This window comes from Brachyhypopomus gauderio, chromosome 5 (assembly GCF_052324685.1).
Source record: "Brachyhypopomus gauderio isolate BG-103 chromosome 5, BGAUD_0.2, whole genome shotgun sequence".
Taxonomy (NCBI): domain Eukaryota; kingdom Metazoa; phylum Chordata; class Actinopteri; order Gymnotiformes; family Hypopomidae; genus Brachyhypopomus; species Brachyhypopomus gauderio.
The window spans coordinates 12,457,597-12,477,018 of record NC_135215.1 but is presented as its reverse complement, the minus strand read 5'-3'; the positions used below and the strand labels follow the sequence as shown (position 1 = coordinate 12,477,018).

Below are 19,422 nucleotides of genomic sequence, written 5' to 3'. Positions count from 1 at the left end.
CGGGAGAAAAGAACAATGGGTCAGAACCTTACAACAATGGGCTCCATTAACACAGTGAGAGGGGCTGCAGGATTTGACCATGCAGATAATATGTTCTGATTACTTCAGGGCTCCATTCATCACGGACGCCGGCTACACTTGTTAACGCCTCCCCAAATTGGAACGGTAGCAACAGCTGAAATTCAGTGTGGCTCTCTACAGCCTCTTGGACTGCATTTGTAAATCACATTGTACAGTTTCTATGAGCTCACGATGAGTAAAATATTAGACATATTGCACCACTCAAAGCTGGATGTTGGAAATGGCATCATATTGCTGGGCAGATGGACGCTGTAGACTGTCATCCAACAGATCACTCTAAATGTCTCCGATGTCGATGTGTTCAGTATAGCACGTGAATGAAACATTCAGTTTTTAATGCAGTAATCTGACAATACTGAATATTCCCCATAACGGATTGTGACAATAATTATAATAAATAAAAAAACAAAAGTGACAACATCCTCCCACAGTTTCACTCATCATATCAATGAACGCGAACTGATTAACGTGTCATTGGAATTGATTAAGGGAAACTACATTTTTCATCAAGGTCTTCAGTGAAAGTCAGAAGACAGACCACTGGACTTTTCCTCTGAGTGCATCCTCAGGTACATACCAGCAATGTGGAAAAGCATTTCAGATATCTCAGAATAATGGAACAACCCTAATTAAAACACTCCCACTGGAAAACTCTGAACGACATGGCCCAATAGAAACTAAACTCCTATCTTCTAGTTTCCACCTGTCAAGTTCATTTTTGGCTATTAATTAAATATTATATTTCCCTTTATGCCAAAACATCTATGCCTGTCCGAAGACTTCGTTATTTTAATCTCAGGCAGAAATTGGCTGAATTTTGTGTTTAGAAAATCCCGAAGCTATCCTTGTAGTTCATGCAGTGTGCATTTTTGTCACGTACACAAACTTCACTGTTGATAGAACGTCTTCAAAAACAATTTTCACTTAAATTTACCTCTGCTGGCTTAAGTTTATCTTCACATGGAGAGTTCATGAAACTTTGTTATTTTAGTACTCAGGACTGTCCATTCAAAACAGTTCCGTGGAAGTGAATGCCGGCCGGTGCATTTCACTCGGGGGTTTGGCTGGTCACATACAGATTGCTGCGGGAGCACCCGGTGTGTTTACCCAGCAGCCCCTGGGGCGTGAAGGCCTGTGCTCACCCTATGCAACAACAGCCTCCAGCTGCCTGAGGTTCAGGAAATTGATTTTAATGAGTGCTGGGCCTCCCTGCCAGCCGTCTGAGGGCTTACGTCTGTACTATTAGTCCCAGCCAGTCATCATGAGCTGTGCAAACTGGTTAGGCTGCTCCACCCTGTGAAGGAGAGGGTGGTGACATGTCCATCTGCTTTCTGCTGTAACCTTTTAAGAGGGTCGGGGTCAGGACCCGCTCTCGTCTCTACACGTTCTGAGACTGCTAATCAGCAGAACAAGACCGCATGTTACTAAGGATCTGTTTTAATAAGCAAGTATGTTGAAACCAAGCAAGCGTGTTGATTCTTTGCACTGTGGTTTAGGCCAACCTTATCAAAAAAAAAAAAGCAACTGAAAGCATGAAACTTAATCCAGACGTACTGCTGTGTTGCAATGATGCATGCTTTTAAATGACCGCAACAATAAACCAGTGGAAGTCGTAGCAACAGAAAACGAGCAACTTTAAAACTCACTGCATTCACTTTACGTAGTTTCATGGCCCCTTTAAGGCTTGTGTGTCATGCTGGAGTCTGTTTGGACTAGCCTGTTCAATAGCTTGACCAAAGACACCCCTCACTGCTGTGCATGATGGCCTGCACTGAGCATGCCCAGAAGGACAGCATAATTACAGGAACACAGAAAGATTCTTCTTTGAAAAGAATGGTTCCAGTCTACATTTGTGTTGTATGTTACATAGCCTATTTTCCATGATATGTGCTTCATATTAGTCAAAAATATAGATTCAGTCAGCCAAAGGAACACTTGGGGGGGGGCAAAGCAAAAATGTTCTTAGGTGTTCTGCAGTGCTCTAGAAAGCTGTTTGTGTGCATTTTTTATGGTCATGAATAATATTCCGAGAGTGCCTTTAGCAACTTCTGGGTCTGAAATGTTGCACACTCCCCATGGAACACATTGTCTGAGGGAAGTCTTAAAACACTCACAGATCCACACTGAATAGGACTGCATCAAAGATAAGACAAAATGTCAGCACATTTTCCCCACAGTCATGTGGTCCTTACATGTGGGGTCTTACACCTATGTAGTGAAGTAAAAAAGAGCTTTATAATTCAAAGTGCAAGTAGCTTGAATGTCTCCTTAGGGAAGAAAAAATAGCTTCTTTTGCAAGCTTTGTTAAAAAAAAAGTTATAGTTAACACATTTGATGAAGAAACTCACACTCACACATATGCACGCGCACACACACACACACACACACACACACACACACACACACACACACACGGAGCAACTTTCATTTTGGGGGATTTGATTTAGGCGGGTGGGTACTTTCCGCTTGTTTGTGTTATTGATGTTTAAATGCGCACGGCTGTTCTCTCCTGTCTGAGCTCCTGCGTGTTTCATTATCTGTTTTTAATTAAGGCTCTTTTCTCACGCATGTCTTTGCTTCTCTGCCATGCAGTGCTGCTAATCCGAGTTCTCAAGGCTAATTAGCTCATCTGATCGTGACACAAATGCCGCACTGCCAAGTGAGACAACCATGTCCCAGAAGTCTTTGCAGCATTGCAGTGTACCACAGCACAGCCAGCTGTGCACACGCTCATTGCAGTGAATCATCCAGCCAGAGTAAACTTACACTCTGTAAGAGATGTCTTCATAGCGAGTCACTCGTGGGGCTAAAACCAACAAGCCCAGACTCTACCTAGCTAACCACATTGTGATCAACAGTTTGAGAAGTTTCCTCCATGGTTACTATTGCTAACAGCAAAGCTTTGAGTTCACAGCTGATGCTATTGCCATCTGTTAACTGTAGCTTTCATGGTGATCATAATTGACCAGTCTTGGAAAACAAGACTAGCCTAGATCTTGTTAAGAATGCTGATGTTACAGTGTCTGTGTTTTAAATTTATTCTGAGCTAATTGAGCAGAATCGTGCAATGACTACAGTGATTTCTCTGTGCTAAAAACCCACTAATTTGCATGGAGGGTCCTCTCTTCAGTGCCTGCGCTACAATGATCAGGCTTAACAAATTGGCTACACGTGTTGATCTGTCGAGCTGTCTACAGCTCCAGGCAACAGTTAGGACTTCTACTCTTTCATTTCTTTTAGAATTTCTGATGGAATCAGAATAATGAAATAACACGTATGGAATTATGTTGTGACCATTAATATGTAAAAAAAACATCAAACCTAAATTTTAGATCTGAGTCTTCAGAGTAGCCATGATGAACAGAACAGCTTTGATGGCAGCTTTGTTTACTCTTGGTATTATCTCAACCAGCTCCATTACCTGGGAGACTGGGGGACTCGATTAAATTTCAAAGGCTTAAATTCTCAATTAAAAATGTTTGTTCAGTGATCATTTCAAATAATGTATTTTTAAAACCTATTTATTTTTGGTTAAAAGATGTAGGCATCAATGTCTTGGAAAGTAACTAAAACATTAACCTTTACTTCACAATGTATTTGGTCGTCTTTGGTGTGCCCAACATTTTACTGACACTGCAAATCAGGAGAAATAAAGAAACTTCATTTTGAAAGGGTTTGATGATGGCGTATAATGGTTTGAATTATATAAAAGGCTGCTGTGTATGTGTTACAGCGAGAGATAGAACGAAAGTGAGAAAGTGGTGGAAATGGCATGCTAGATGGCCTGCAAGTCCTTGTGTGTGTGTGTGTGTGTGTGTGTGTGTGTGTGTGTGTGTTTGTGTGCTCTCCCTGTGAAAGAGTGTGGGTAGAGAAGAACAAACTGTGACACTGTGTGTTTAGGAGACACAGAAACAGAAAAAAATATATATTATAGATATTGTCCAATATATGTCTGCAGAAAACCATGTATCCATTTGACCATGTGCCCATGTGTGCGTGGCAGAGAAGGTCGTTCCTGCATCCTGAAGGACACTGAGGGACGTCGTGGGGCCCCTGTGGAGCTTAGGCATGTGTATATAGCAGCATGAGCAGCTCAAGGACTTGGTGTGCCTTCTCCTCCATCTGTCATTAGTTGCACCTGCTCTGGTAGCAGAGCCCAGTGCCCCACCCTGTCTCCCACAAGCACATAAGCACCTCCCCCACAGAGAACATGCCACACTGAACGCCCACAGCCACCAGTGTGGAGCGGCTCTGGATGGAGCTTCTGAGTCCAGGTCAGCCATGCCCACTTCCTGTGTTCAACAGGGTCTCACCTTTACAGGGTGAAGTAAACAAGTCTTGTTTGTTTCTTCAGTGAAATAATTATTATAGAAATAAAAGTACTTTAGCAAAAAAAAAAAGTATCACATCTACAAAAACAACTTTTGAAGTTTTTGAATGGCATGTAAACAGCATCTATCTGCAAGAGGTGTGTTTATGTGCTGTTCTTTTGTGATCTTTTTGACACACTTAGTTTTGACAGGTCGAATTTGTTTTCTGCTGTACTTATTCTGCTAATGCTTAAAAATGAATAGTATGATCAGCAGCATAACTGTCAACAACAAAGAATGGAACTGAATACAAAACAAGGAATTAGCTGTTAAATGTGAATGACTGAAATGTAACTGGGTCTAAAGTAAATTCCTTTTTTTTCACCAATAAGCTTAGGGATAAAAAGTATTATAATTTGGAGAAACAGAAATGTTCAGCAGAGATTTCCCTTTAATAAATAAAACCAGTGACTACCTCTGTGAATTTATTGGAATTGCACTAATGAAACATTTTAAAACAGATGGAGTAGGCTCACGTTTACTTGCTGTTTTTCTTATTACTAAGAATTGCATTAAGTAGTGTTTCTGCATTTAATGGAAATGAGTGTGTGTTTATGAGAAAGAGAGAGAGAGAGAGAGAGAGAGAGAGAGAGAGAGAGAGAGAGATCACATTGCCACTACTGAACCAAAAGTAAATGATTTCAGCATTTAAAACTTCATATTTAACAAAGTATAGCAGGCACTTGTACATAAACCCCTAATATTCCTCAGAATATTTTTGTCCAAGTTCAACCTTGTGCTTGGCCTGTGATCAGACGGTGCATCTCTCATTGAGTGAGCAGATACTGTGAGGACCATGAGGAGGGGTGATAAGCTTTGCTGGTGTTATGTATGTCTTTTAGGATGAGCAAAGGCTTTTAAGTGTTGCAGTACAACAGCCTGAAGTGATCAACAAGGGATCTGACCAGCAGAATGGGGCTTTAATGAGAACAAGGACTTTTTATGTGGAGATGAAAACTAGAGGAAGTCTAGAGGATCCTACTAAATCTCTCTAGGATAAAAAGGGGAAAATAGCAGGAGACGCATTATGGGGGCGTTTCTCAATTATTCTTGGCATTATCATCTGCACCCAGCCCTCAGAGAGCTGGGAATATGGGACTGATAAGACATAGCAGTAGTGTTGTGAGCCATTTCCTAGCACTAACCCATCTATCTGCTACATGCAGGGGTCCATTGTAGCCAATGAAGTTTTAGTTACAGTATTCCCGTTGGACAGAGCATAAAAATATATTTTTTAAGTGTTTTCACAATTTGTAGGGAGTCATTCACTAATACTACAGGGTGTCATAGTAAAACATCAGTCCTATGGTAACGTGTAGATGTACAATTCAAAAACACTTCGCTATACCAAAAGCGCCATTTTGCAGTGTACGCCATGACTTCCCCAATTCTCCTGAAATGTCACCTGTATCTCTTGCCTATTGCTGCGTAAGACAAATGATCATAACCAGAATATCACCACTGCAGCGTATCCTCCACTAAGCGAGTCAAATTTCATCACCATCCTCAGCAGCATAAGTGTGGTTAGCTCGCTCCTTTTCAACGCCCTGTCTCGGGGCTCCCGCGGCTGAGGAGGCAAGACTAGTCCGGAGTCGCCTGAGGAGAAAGTACCGCCTTGGCAGGCAGCTTGGGCGGGCGTGCTCTGCTTGGAGCGTGAGAGCACGTTGGGCTCTTGTTGACACTCCCGAGCCATTACTCTCACGTCACTGCACACGTGAGTTATGGCAGGATGGCAGGGGCGTGTGCGTAATGAAAAGGAATGTAAAATGCATTCACAGTTTTGAAAAAAGGACACCAGGGGAGGGAGGCTCGAGTGTGCTCAGAGCGCCCGCCGATTGGCCCGTGCTCCGCACGTGGCGGCGTGAGGTGTGTCGCCTGAGCAGTGGAGATGAAAGAGAATGACAGCAGGGCTAGTGAGGCTCCTGCCAGCCGGATCTCATGTTAGGTTCAGCTGAAAGAGTCACCACTCCTACGTCCGTGTGAGGAGAAAGTCATCATTAGAGCTCATTATAAATCCCCATTGTGTCTCTGTCTTCAACAGTTTATTTTGTGGCAGAAATACCTAATACTTTGAATATCGTTTATCTTGAGATATTGGGAAACAACTCTTCTGGTTTGCTCTCTTTTACAGGCATGTTAGTTCACACTGAAATTTTTGTTCGCACTAGTATCACTAGTTCACACTGGAATTTTAGCTCGTAACGGTCAGCTATGTTAGCCTAATAGACTAAAATATACTTAGACAGGCGACTATATCTGAACAGTCTAAAGATGATTTTGTCTCTGAAGTGCAAATTTTAATTTACAAATTGTGATTTAAGGACACTGCCATGATGGAAAGACCAAGGTGTGATGGTCTCCTTCGCACCATTGGTTTGATGTACGTCTTGCCTGGCCTCCTTGGGCATTTTCAGGATTCCTCTGCTTCGAACGATATTGGCCAAATCCCCCTAATTAACAGACACTTGGCAGCACACTTTCTCACAGATTTCTCATTTTCCTGAAAACTGTTGAACACTGTGAGTGTTCATATACTGCACACAGGTAGATTCTGGGCTGCAGGCATCACACTGCACAGGACGTTAAACGGGAGGAAGCCAAATCAATCAGGACAATAAAGACCTTCATAATATAGACACAGGTCATCTGAGACGCTTACTAAAACCTGTACTCCATTCATACTTCTTATTTTATAAATAGACCATATCCGTTTGAATATTAAAGTCTGAATCACTTGATTTCTTATGATTAAAACAAACTCATAGAGGAACTATAATTAGATAAGTCTTACTTCATTCTATCATCTTTTGTCTCCTGTTCTGTATTCATTTGTCCCTTGGCAAATTTACGCTGCAAGGTTATCTGGATGGAGCTCGTCATTAACAGCTCTGTAACACAACTCCACATTAGCTTCTTCTTGCCTAGTTCATTTGGCTGAGAAATGGCCATTAACCATTAGACTCAATTACAAATTACAGTGTATGGTTGGCTTGTGTGCTGCTCTAACTGTGCTCCCCTCTCACAATTACACCACCTCACTAGCACTTTGTTATGTGTGTCCTGTTAATGTTCTAGCTTTTTTACACCTTTCTTTGATTTTGATGCCCTTCTTTAATATTTACCACTTCATCTCTTTTAGATTTTCTATTTATATTATTATATAATTGGAAAATTATTTGCTTCTTTTGTCTAGCGAGTTCAAAATGAACATCACATGTCCTTTGCATTAGTACCTACCACCTAAAAAAAATAAATTACCCCGGCCGACTTCCAACTTCCGACCTGCCCCTCCCAATCCCTCTGTCATCAACTACAGCACAGTCACCATAACCCTTTACTCACCATAACCCCTTTACTAACATAATCCATTTAATCTCCATAACCCCTTTACTAACATAATCCCTTTACTCTCCATAACCCCTTTACTAACATAATCCCTTTACTCTCCATAACCCCTTTACTCACCATAACCCCTTTACTAACATAACCCCTTTACTAACATAACCCCTTTACTCTCCATAACCCCTTTACAAACATAAGGTGAGAAAGGGGGTTTTCCTATTCCTTTAAGCAGTTCAATCAAATTCTGTCTGTGTCTTACTGTAAAGCTGGCAGCCCTGTCTACATTCACTACTGAACAACATCACTGATAACTGATAAATTGATTATAACAGAGTAGTACTGTAGTAGTACTGTAGTAATGCTGGAAAGGCATTATCAGAATTTGACATTTCTGTCAGAATTTTGACACTTCTGATGCCTAATTCCTCTCCACAGATGTTAAATGTCAGTCTCCAGTAATGGCAACACTGAGCATCATCGACCATTATGGCTAAACGCTCAATTTAAAAAAGGCCAAACTCTTTTAACTGCAATTATCACAGTTGCCAAGGTTCACCCAAAACCAACACGCTTTCTGTTCCACCAATAGGACTCTGTCATCCCCTCACTGGGACCGCCCACAATAAGACTCTGTGTCATCCCCTCACTGGGACCGCCCACAATAAGACTGTGACATCCCCTCACTGGGACCACCCACAATAAGACTCTGTGTCATCCCCTCATTGGGCCCGCCCACAATAGGACTCTGTATCATCCCCTCACTGGCACCGCCCACAATAGGACTCTGTGTCATCCCCTCACTGGGCCCGCCCACAATAGGACTCTGTGTCATCCCCTCACTGGGCCCGCCCACAATAGGACTCTGTGTCATCCCCTCACTGGGCACGCCCACAATAGGACTCTGTGTCATCCCCTCACTGGGCCCGCCCACAATAGGACTCTGTGTCATCCCCTCACTGGGCCCACCCACAATAGGACTCTGTGTCATCCCCTCACTGGGCCCGCCCACAATAGGACTCTGTGTCATCCCCTCACTGGGCCCACCCACAATAGGACTCTGTGTCATCCCCTCACTGGGCACGCCCACAATAGGACTCTGTGTCATCCCCTCACTGGGCCCGCCCACAATAGGACTCTGTGTCATCCCCTCACTGGGCCCGCCCACAATAGGACTCTCATCCCCACTGCACTCCTTCAGCTGTTCTTCTCCTACTCAAATCATCAGTGCTGCCCTCCTCCTCGGGGGGCATCCAGTCTCTGCCCATCGATCATGCAGTCAGCCTGATTCCACTGATAACTAACATGGTTATTCAAATGTGGACTCTCTCTCGCATTCTCCTCGCCCTTCGCTAGATTGTGGAGGAATCTTTTTGGTTTCACTTAATCAGGCCATCTATGGAAAGCCTGTTTCAGGGCAGTTCCTTTCCTGCGTGGAGCTTGATAGCAAGCCCTGTTAGGCTCAGAGCAGTAATCATGACTCACTGAAAGGCATCATTCAGTCGCTCCCCCTGGGTATTCTGTCACAGCCTTTCTCCCTTTAAATTTCCTTTAATATATATAAAATAGCACAGTGTATAGCACTACTTGCTATTGCAGACTGAAAGGACATCACAAGACAGGTTTCTTCAGCAGGATGATGGTGAACTCGCATAATGTCTCGTGAATGCACTTGTAGTACAAGTTCACACCCAGATGAGGACAGTTAAATGTTTGTCCTCCATCTTTCACAGGAGGAGATTTTATTCCGCTCGTATAGGTCTGTAACAGTGAGGAATGATCCCACACGTTTCGGTAATGGCTCCGTCTTGTTTGCAATGCCTCAGACAGCCCGAGGAACTGTGGCATTCACCTGCTCAAATCACTGCATAATTGCCTGGAAGACAGGACCTTGAGTGGTCTGTTTACTTGTGGATTATAGCGTTACTACGTTCCCGTTCTGATCTGCCTCTCAGCGAGGGCTGCCCCACTAATGCTCCTGTCCAGCCCAACACCTCAGCCCAGTCCTAGGATGGCCCTCCGTCTCCAGATAGTAACTAGTTTGTATCCACTGCATCACCAAAATCAAATCAACACCCTTTTTCGTAAGAGCAGATAGACCGTCGCTGAGGTGCCTGAATGCAAATGGAATATTTCGGAAATGACTGGAACACTTCTCTGACATCCATTTGAGCAGAATTAACTTCACTGAGTCCTGCACATTTGATAATGGCTTAACAAGAGAATGTTTCAGATGCAAATACGACTGGTGTTGAACTAGGGTTAAAAACAGCCATTTTGGAACATTTTTTGAATGCCTCTGAGTGAAAGCAGCTGCTGAAAGCTCTCCACGGTGGGGGCGCATCATAGCCGTGCTCCTGCACAGATCTCCGCAGCTGGAATGGAGACCAACGTGACGGGTGAATGGGACGGGTTCCGTCCTTCTGTGATTCACCAGTCTCACACCAATGAATCAGCTGCATGCCCAGAAAAGTGTTAATGTAAAAAACGTCTCTGAATATTCATTCAAATATGTTCTCTTAGAAGGAAAAGCTGGGAATAGGCTTTGTGTATACCAGGGTACTGTGTAACATAGAACAGCTTGGGATGCCTCCTCTTTTCACATTCACATTTCACATTTTCACATTCACATCCAAGGTGAGAGGATTTGGCAAAAAGGCATTTGCATGCTTAGTGTGATGGTACGGAGATAACTGCATTACTGTGGCTTATGCCATCACGAAAGGATGATACTGGGTGTCGTCCAGATAAATGTTTTCGTCCCCCCTTGGAGAGGTTGTCCTTAGGTGAGGATCACAATGTGACCACATGCTTTTTTTTGCGAGCTCTCTTTCTAATCCCATGTTCAGTGGGAGTGATGAACTCTTTTTTCTCTTTGATTTGCCTGCTGTTGTTGCCACCCTAGCGTGGGGGGAACACCGGTGTCCACCAAGTTTTGTGTGTGTCTGCACGTGCGTCTGTGTTGCAGACATCTGTTGCAGGACAGATTATCCTGAATCCTGAATATCTTGAAGAAAAAAAAACAGGCTTGAAGTCTTATTAGTTCAGCACATTAAATGTTGGATTAGTGTTTATCTTTTCGATACATTGTGTAGATTATAATTAGCAAAGTAATGTAGCTAACATTAGCTAGATACGCAGGCAGATGATTGACAGCTTAAGCACTATCGCTACTTGGCAACAAAGACTCATGCATTCAGAACCAGTTGCTAAAAAATATTGTATGAACCCACAGAGGGGTAAAAGTAGTGTGCCTTTTGTTTTTTATTCCTTCAAACAAGCACAGTGTTAACACAGCCTTAACCACCTGCATGCAAAACGATTCATCCTTACACAAGAGAGACACTGCTAATGTCCACTGTCCTTCGGCAACACCGTCTTTCACAAATACAGAGGTTACAAATGATCTCAGATATCGGAAATACACAGAGTGACTAGGAAAATGTTCATGACTTTCTAAATGTGCCTTGACGTTGAAGAGGGCTGTGGATTGAGGGCACTGTGAGGCTCCATAGCTGTTTGCCATGGCTCAGAGGCAGTCCTGCTCTAAATATCAAGAGTTCCCCCAGTGAGAGCCAAAAGAGGAGAGACTGGAACTAAGTGTGGAAGAGAGGCCAAGTGGAGCCCCAGTGCCTACGATATGCTGACACATCCAGCCCCATGCAAGGCCATGCATACCAATTGCTGGATCACTGCAGACTCGACTCATGTCTCTCTTTCTCACCCAGACCTCCACTTAGCCAGATGCTGTATTCTTATTTACCTCATCTTTCACCAGAAACATTTCAGTCATGGACAGCCACAGTGGCCCAGGCATAAAAAGTCTTAACACAAAGGAAGTCTTAATGCACTCTTCTAGGAGTGCTCTAATGCTGGACAACGGGCCCGCATGCCGAATGAGAAACAAATGAAATCATTTGCACGCCTTTGAGGTTGTGTTCTCTACTGAGAGAGCAAGCAGCGCAGTAACTGTATCGGGGAGCTAAGTGCTTTTTGGACTCGGGGGCAATTTATTTATGCCTTGTATGCTCTCTGTTGCTTCCACAGAATCAAGCCTCGAAAAAGAGTTTCCTCTATGAAATCTCAAAAGTCTTTTAACATTTTTACCTATACTGAATTGTGGATAGATGGCCATATAATAGAAAGTTGATCAAATTTTTTTATTTTTACTTTAAGCTTAATTAGATGTTTAAAATAACGTCTGATTTGAAACTGATAGAACCACACTATGTCCAGAGGCCGTGCTATTACAAGACTGCGGCTTGAAGTCTGGGAAGTCTCCCATGATGCCGAGCGAACCACATGCCCGCAGGCACAGTGCAGCCTCCACTCGTGGTCTGTGCTAGTCTGTGCTACTGTACCACTCATGTGTGTGTACATGTGGCTATTGCAATCGCTCCGTTGCACGAGTCATTACTGAAACTCATGCGATGGGAAGTACCCGATCGGAAAATGAACCTTTTATCCTTGAGGGAAGAGAGGTGATTGGGTCAGGCGTTCTGTGGCTTTCTAAGCACGCTCCAAAGGACTAGAGCATCATGTTGATTTGTCAGACTGCCCGGGATGGCGCGTCACAAATACGGCCTACTTAAGATCAGTCACTAACAACCAAAAGTGAGGGTGGGGTGGAACCGAGAATTTGCCATTCGAATGTTCAAAGGAGCACTGTCACAACAATGCCATCCTGTCTCATGTCACGTTAGGCATGAACACAGTAAAATATGAAAGTGGACACCTTAGAGTTCTATTTGCAGGGGGCTGATCCTTTGAAGCAGGGCAATAAAAAACCATCAGCATGTACGGACATCCAACACCTCCACTTCTCATTGAACTGTGGTGAAGAAAATGATCTGCATCTCAATGAGAGTCATTTTGATTCTGAGACTTTTAACATTTTTTAACTCCTGACATGGTTTGCTATTAGGGGCTTACCCTGAAAGAACAAACACTAATTAATCAGTCTGGCCCTGATTGCATTCTCCCTACATCTCTGCTCAATCGCAGTCATTAACAGCAAACACCATCCACCACTGCATTCAAAATGAGTCTGTAAACCCCCCCCCCCCCCCCCATTCCTCAAACATGTCTGCTGCAACACTATTTGTGTAACCCAGCATGTCCCCAGTACTTCAAGCATGAAGCGTGATCCCAGCAGGGTGTGTGACATGCGATCTGGCATAAACAACTGCAGAGGTTTTCAGAGATTTGAAAAATAATGATCAAAAATCTATTTTGTTTGTTTCTCCCATTTTTGTTAATATAAGTTTGCATTTGCTTTCGCTGGCTCTTAAACTGAATTCTTACCTCATCTTGGAAAAATTTAATAGTAACATAAATCACTTTGAGTCTAAACAAATGTGTTTATAATGCATGTACGTGTAAGGTAATTACCTTTAAAAATTGATTACACTTTGTAATAAACAGGCAAAATATCACATACTATCATGACACTGAACGTAAAATCACTGACTTCTCATGGTCTCTAGAGCATCCTGTAACCTTTATTATTTTGCATCTCTTTTCTCAGATAATGGAAGATTATTTGCATAAATCTTCTCAGATTTTGTCATATCCTTCTCAGATTTTGTCATATCCATACTAGTCTTCCCATTATGGAAGTATTAAGCTTGAAGGCCTGGTGTCGATGCAAAGCACAGGAACTGTTTCTAACCTGTTCTTTGAACCATCCATCATTAGACAGACAATGGTTTCAATGTCAGCCCTCATTTAGAGCCATTACAGTGCTCTCTCTGTGCATTAGCCACAAATGGGCTGCTAATTACATGCTGGGAGTCTTGCTGGTCCTGTGTTTCTTTCCCTGTGTCTTCCATGACTTAAATAACAGGGTCTGACACTAATGTTGGCACTTCTTGCTTTGCTCCAAGAAGCCCTCTGCTTAGCATTTTCTTCTTGGCTGCCTCAAAGTGGCCTAAATTATGTAATTGTGAAGGAACCTCTAAATAGTGGCATGTGCTCTTCTGTGGCATGTGACATCTTTGTGGAAAGATTTGAGCCACACTGATAAAAAGGGGAGAGGAAAGCAACCAAACCACTGCCATGCCAAGGCACACAGCACACAGATCAACAATGTCGAGAGGAAAGGAGACATCTGAGGACATCAGGAAGAAGGTGGTGACAGCCCTACAGTCTGGGGAAAGCGGGAAAGCTACAAGACTAAAGATTCCAGCTCTATCCATCCACTGTAAAACAAATAATTTACAAATGGAGGCCACTCAGCATCACCTCAACTCTGTCCAGATGTGGACAGCCATTAAAACGTACACCAAGAAGCGCCAGAAGAAGGCCAAGCCAAACATCACCTCCACAGAGTTGCATACCTCTCTGGAAACATCTGGGATAAGTGTACAAGAATCTACAATCAGGAGACAAATAGACATGGTGTTCATTGGAGAGTTGCTAGAAAAAGAACAAAGTTGCCCATTTAAACTTTGAGAGCACTTGGTCAAACGAGGCTCTCTGGAAGTCCATTCTCTCGACACATGAGTCCAAAATGTAATTATGTGGTCATAATCACAGGTGCCATGTTTGAAGAAAAGTCAACACTGTATACAAAGAGAATAACCTTCCGACCTGTTTTTCTGCCTCCAGACCTGGACGATTCCATATAATCCTGGGAATCATCAATTCCCAAGCCTATCAACACATTATTGACCAGAATCTCCTGCCATCACTCAGTTGAGTTGAAGTTGAAGCTGGGATGGAAATGGATTTTGAATTTGATTTTTGACCAAGACCCAAAGCATTCCAGCAAAACTGCCAAGGATTGGCTTAAGAGAATTAAGATTGGCCCAGCCAAAGTCCGGACCTCAATCCCATAGAAATGCTGTGTCAAGTTCTGAAGCAGTTGGTACATGCCACATGTCTCCACCCTCTCTCAACAGGTGGAGTTCTGCAAGGAGGAGATGTTTGGTTCATGCCACATGTCTCCAACCTCTCTCAACAGGTGGAGTTCTGCAAGGAGGAGACGTTTGGTTGATGTAATCACTAAACGGAGGTGCTACAAGGTACTAACTAAGAATTCACAAATGTTTGCACTTGGCTTATTTCCATTACTTTTGTTGAATAAATAATGAAAAAAATGGGTGGTTCACAAACTTTCAAGCAGCACTAAACATGCCCTTTCTGAGCGCTACCATACATGATCTTCAGTTGATTCACCTGCAGGAAAAGGCTGATTACAATTGATTTTGTTTTTACTGCTGCCCTTCCCACATGGTTCCTCTCCTCCGCTCATCTCCTACTCGCCGCACTGAACTGGATTATCAAATGCAGAAACACACCCCAGCATGGCAACAGCATATCTCCTCAGTGAAGGACAGAGGTTATGGGCTTTTGTTGTCTGGCCTGAGATTAAAGCGCTTTGTGCTTTAGAGACAGAAGGTGTGGATGTGTCCGATAGGCCTCTGCTCTCCTGTTGTTCTCCAGCACAAAAGCAACTCATTGATGTCTGATCTGTTTGGGTGCATGAACACTGAACAGATCACCTGTGCACATCCTGTCTGACTCAAAGGAGGAGTGCCATAATCTCAGAACAGGAAGCCAATATTGGTTTGGGCACTTCTATGAGAGCTACTTATGCCTTCATGACTTTGAGTAATCTGAGTTCATTGGAGTATCAGCAGAACTCGATAAGATACCTGATGAGACCAGCAGGGTAGCTCTGAGTGCAGGGACCGAGCTGTCCTCTGGGAGGCTAGCACTGTGTCATGCTCCACGTCTGTAGTTAAGCACTGAGGCGTTTTACACAAATCCCATCAATGAGGTAGTATGACATCATTGATTTGGCTTAATATTAATATTATTATTATTGACTTGCTCCATTGTTTCAGTAAATATCTGCATTCTGCTTCCTGGTCCATTTTTAGCATCCCAAGTGGATTAATTTACGTCTTCTGCTAGCAACTGACACTAAGATGGTTAAAACCCGGTTTATTGTTCTGATTCTGTCATTTTAACTCAACACAAATGAATCTATATTTGACCAAACCTGCTATCATACCAAGGGAAAAGCTATGACCACAGTTGAGTTTTTCATCTTAGCAAAGACATGATTGCTTGTTTCTTTCAAGAGAAAGCGGGAAATAGCGATGAACTAGAATAAGAAGAACTGTAGTGGTGTTTTGCCTCTGGCAAGACTTCGGGGGCTTTCTTTGTTTGGGCATTTATTTTAAAGGACTCTGATGGTGAATTTTGAATGACAAACTTAAGTATTATATTAATAGTATATATTACATATAAAATTTCACAGTCACATCAATAATATGCACATGAATAATATTTTCAGATAGAAAGGGTGGCTTACTCCTTGAACCATACTAACAGGTGGTTTCCAGTGCCTAGCAATAGCACTCATTAACATTACACCTCACGCATGTACACACTGAAAGAACAGTCCATTTAGAAAATAACGTTTGCTTTTTCAACAGTCTCTCCTTACCATTTTCAAAACAGACAATTTATTCTGATACAAAAAAAGTGTAACAAATAAATAATCAAGAAAGACAAAGTTTAAAAGCCTAATTGTTAATGAAAAAGTAAAAACTGTGAGGAAGGAAGCATGAGGTAGACCCCGATGTACTTAGTCTACTTTAATGGATTGACCTGTTTATTTTGAAGAAGGACGCGCTTTCAAGCACTTGTTAGGGACTGCCAGGAGGCCAGGAGGCCAGGGCCAATCAAAAGAGGTCGCACCACTCACCCACGCCCTCTGCGTAGGTACTGCCACTGAAAGCAAAAAGCAACAAAACAGCAGCTGCTCAAAGACCTTCAGCTCTCTCTCTCTCTCTCTCTCTCTCTCTCTCTCTCTCTCTCTCTCTCTCTCTCTCTCTCTCTCTCTCTCTCTCTCTCTCTCTCTCACACACACACACACAGCCTCTATTATAGAAGCCAGGAGGAGGTAGAGGTTTACTTTTTTGTCAAAGTAAGTTCCAAAGGTCATTTAAGCGAATGAGTGCAGAAGTGAAAGTTCACTTTTAATTTTGTTCCATATGAATATCTGGTAGACCCATAAAAAATCCAATTATATAGTGTGAAAAATAAATTGAAACATTTGAAGACATTGTTTGAAAGGTACTGAGTTTTTTTTCTTTCTTCAAGGTGTAAGTTAAATGCTTGAGCTTGAGATTCTGAGATCAGAAGCAGAGATCCACAGTGCCAGGAAAGTTGATAACAATGGCACACATCACAGCCGTGGGAAAATAAACGGCTCAGTCTACACCAAATGCACCATCGCTCATGATAGGAATGACTAATAGACACCGTGCAGTCCTGTCATTAACGTCTGTACCACCACGAGAGGCTCAGCACTGCTATGGTTTCTCCAGTGACTCAACGTCAAACTCATCTGCCAACAAACATTTTGCTAAAAATAGGTGCCCTGCATTCTGCCTGCATTTCCCATCAACACATGTGATCAAAATCAGATTTGCTCCTTTATTAGCAATTTCACCAGGAACCAACAGAATCTCCCCTCAGCGGATGGCAAGTGATACAGCCCCCTGACCCTACCTGCGAAGGCCAGAGGCCAGGGGACGTGCTGAAGGACAGCGCCCCCTCTGGCTGCACACAGGACAGGCAGCCGAGCTCATGCCCTGGGAACGGAGGTAACGTAGCGACTTTATTAGCACACTGAGTACCAGCCAGTCGCCTTCCATTTCACTCTAGCTGAGCTAAGAGAGTCCCACAGTGCGCCATATGGAGGGCATGTGTAATGTGCTGGTGCACGAGCTGCAGTCCTCCGATGCTCACGTAGAGGAGCAGAGTGCCTCGAGAGTCGAAACGAACGAACAGACTGACTGACTTCCCTTAGTAGCACTGGATGACAGGCAAATGCTGAAATCATACCGAAAGCCAGGGGTGCAGGGTAATATCTGTGGAACACATTGACTGGCTAGCTGCATGGACACAGTGGCTGAAAGTTACTGATGGTTAATGGCTGAGAAAAGCGAATTTGCACTAACAAATGTACAGTATCACAGTGGGCAAATGCCTCTACTGGCTGTAAAAAAAGGCTTTAAAGCCATATGTATGGAAATGAACAGGAAACAGGTAAGCAGAAAAAATGAAAAGTGGCCAAAGGACCTTGTGCTGCATACAAACACACACACACACACACACACACACACACACACACACACACACAAACAGAATGACTGCGCTTACATCTGACACATTCATCAAACGGTGTAGAAGGACACCGAAGGGCAAGGCTGCTTGACCTTGTCTGACCTTTGTTAGCATAACTGATGGGCTTCTATTGAAAGCAAGCTAGAATATGAAGCAGGGCATCGCCTGCAGCCACACTAGCCTAAAGAGAGCAGCTCTCACCTCTCCTGGCCTGCTGATGCCAATGTTTTGCCAGAGAGAAACAGAGAGAGAGAGAGAGAGAGAGAGAGAGAGGCAAAGGGAGAGAGGGAGAGGTGCCCAGACCTGCCAGAGCTGCATGCTGGGTAGGCGGCCATTTTGGACAAGAGTCAAGGGCATACAGTGGAACGGCCAAACGAGTCTTTACGCTGTGCCAGCCGGTGACGCAGTTTTCTGTCAGGGATACCGGATACCTAACCGTGGACCCACACACTGGAAAAACGGCAAGTGCTGGCCCTACCGGCGACGTCACTAACCTATTTTTGCCTGCCGAGGTTCCTTTGTGTAATTTGCATGGGAAGTAAAACTTTGAGTGCCATGTGTGAACTTTTCACTTTTCAATCTTTCAGTTGTTGACATTGTTTTTTCTTACTATTCAACTCAAAAGAGATCAGTTCTTCGTCTGATTCTATTTTTACCAAGAAATTTCCAACAACTGGGTCACACACATTGCCTTGTGCCTGAAAGTACCAAGAGAATACGTAGATGAAACTCTTGTGCCAAAGCAGACTCTTCGTCTCACCTGTCTCATCTCACCTGTCTCATCTCGATGAGCGCTCATCACTCCCCAGCTCAGGCCTGGCCGTGCTATACTGTCTGACCTCAGACCTCCTCTATGAGCTTTTATCCGTGGAATGTAGGCATGAAATGTTATCCTAATGTTAGTCTAATACATAGAATTGTAAATGGGATTGCTTGCATAGGAATGAGTAATCGTAGTGACCCTAGGCAGTAAGAATAATTTCATCTGTGAGTTAATTCCATGACTGTAGTCTATCCTTGACTGTCTATGACAATTTGCTTTATCAGTATTTTATTTACATTTTGATGACATTACTGAGCAGTGACATTTATAATGATGATGATGATGATAATGATGACATGGATGTCATTAATTAACTTGTGAAACTAGTGACTGCATAAGAGACATTGACTTGTTGAACAGAACTGGCAACCACATTAGACGTAATCTCTGAATTGCCGTGCCTACTGCCTGGACATGTTATAAAACAGTTCTATTGAAACCATTAATGAACAACTACAACTCTGTCCTTATTTGTCACTCTAGAAAGTTTGAAGGACTGTTTGGTCCAAACAGCTTATGAGGTTTAAACCGTGCACTTATACAAGAAAACATTGAGAAGTTTCTAAATCTGTTAGAGGTGTTAGAGGTCTGGAGTTAACGCAGGCCTCCCAGTAGTGGTCGCTAGCTGCATAGCTCAGAAGCTCTATTCAACACATTTTCATG

The 19,422-nt window shown here is 43.2% G+C and overlaps 1 protein-coding gene across 1 annotated transcript in view; it reads right to left on the bottom strand.

The window, feature by feature from the left end:
* The window catches only part of cplx1 (complexin 1), a 34,316-nt gene that overhangs the window by 7,706 nt on the left and 7,188 nt on the right, over positions 1 to 19,422 (bottom strand). The gene's annotated exons all lie outside the window — the stretch shown is intronic.